We start from the raw sequence: 1,696 nt of genomic DNA on the forward strand, positions 1-1,696 counted from the left end.
TTTAGCAGTTAAAGGTAGGGAATGGAGAGAAGTTCTGGCTGCTAAGTTGATACACAACTGTAAAGTGGGACCTGCCGGATCCAGATTTGACATATAGCAACACTTGAAAGAGATTCATTATTTTAAACTCAGATCTTTATAAGAAAAATATAATGGATTAAAAACAGATGAAACTACATTGAAGAACAGATTATGTACAGTTTATATAGGCTAAGAGTGGTGTAGTACAGTGATTGTGAACATGGACCCTGAAGTCCTAGAGCTTGAACTACAAACTTGATTTTATCACTTACTAATCTTTTCACCTTAAGGAAATTGTTTTGCCTCTTTGAATTTCTGTTTCTTTATCTGCAAAAAATGGGAATAATAATAGTAGCCACCCAATAGGGTTATTTTCTGGATTCAAAGTTTGAATGAATGAATTTACTTGAAATATTTTGATAAGTCCTCAATAAAATTTACTTACAGTAATATTATTATCATCATTATTATGTGAAATTCTATGTATTCACAGGATTAGCTTCCAACTCTTCCTACTAGAATACTGGCAAAATCCTTATGGAGGTGTCACTAAGTGAAATGTATTGATTTTTGCCTCTGTTCCGGCTGGAACCATGGAAGGTGTCGAGGAGAAGAATAAGGTTCCTGCTGTGCCAGAAACCTTTAAGAAAAAGTGTAGGAATTTTGCAGAGCTGAAGATCAAGCACCTGAGAAAGAAGTTTGCCCAAAATATGCTTTGAAAGGCAAGGAGGAAGCTTATCTATGAAAAAGCGAAGCATTATCACAAGGAATACAGGCAGATGTACAGAATTGAAATTTGAATGGCTCAGATGGCAAGAAAAGCTGGCAGCTTCTATGTACCTGCAGAACCCAAATTGGCATTTGTATTCAGGGTCAGAGGTATCAATAGTGTGAGCCCAAATGTCTGAAAGGTGTTGCAGCTTCTTCGCCTTCATCAAATCTTCAGTGAAACCTTTGTGAAGATCAACAAAGCTTCAGTTAACATGCTGAGGACTGTAGAGCCATATATTGCATGGGGTTACCCAAATCCGAAGTCAGTAAATGAACTAATCTATAAGAGCGATTATGGCAAAATCAATAAGAAGTAAATTGCTTTGACAGATAACACTTTGATTGCTGGATCTCTTGGTAAATATGGCATCATTTGCATGGTGGATCTGATTCATGAGATCTGTACTGTTGGAAAATGCTTCAAAGAAGCAAATAACTTAGTGTGGCCCTTGAAATTATCCTCTCCACAATGTGGAATGAAGAAAAAGACCATCCATTTTGTAAAAGGATGAGATACTAGCAACAGGGAGGACCAGATCAACAGGCTTATTAGAATGAACTATGGTGTCTTCCATGATTATCTTTCTAATCTGGTCAGTTAATAAACAGTACATGCTCTCAGATTAAAAAAAAGAAGTGTATGTTTTTTTCTTTTTTCTTTTTAAATGTATTCCCCTGATTATTTGGCATTTGCTGACTCTCCTCTGTGTTCTGTGTGAATTCACCTTCCATTCTTGTTTGTGTCTGAGTAGTTACTTTGCATTGTCAGGAATATCTCCACCTCCTTCCCACCCACAGAGGATTATCAATATTTCCATCAGAACTTGCTTAGATTCCATCCTTTCGATTGTAGTCAGCATCAATTGTATGTTTGCAGTTTTCTTCCCATTTAGGATTGTCAGAA

General features: G+C 36.5%; 1 pseudogene; it reads left to right on the forward strand.

The window, feature by feature from the left end:
• The first annotated feature begins 614 nt into the window (after positions 1-614).
• Positions 615-1,394, forward strand: LOC112634935 (annotated as a pseudogene).
• The last annotated feature ends 302 nt before the right edge of the window (positions 1,395-1,696 follow it).

This window comes from Theropithecus gelada, chromosome 11 (assembly GCF_003255815.1).
Source record: "Theropithecus gelada isolate Dixy chromosome 11, Tgel_1.0, whole genome shotgun sequence".
Classification (NCBI taxonomy): domain Eukaryota; kingdom Metazoa; phylum Chordata; class Mammalia; order Primates; family Cercopithecidae; genus Theropithecus; species Theropithecus gelada.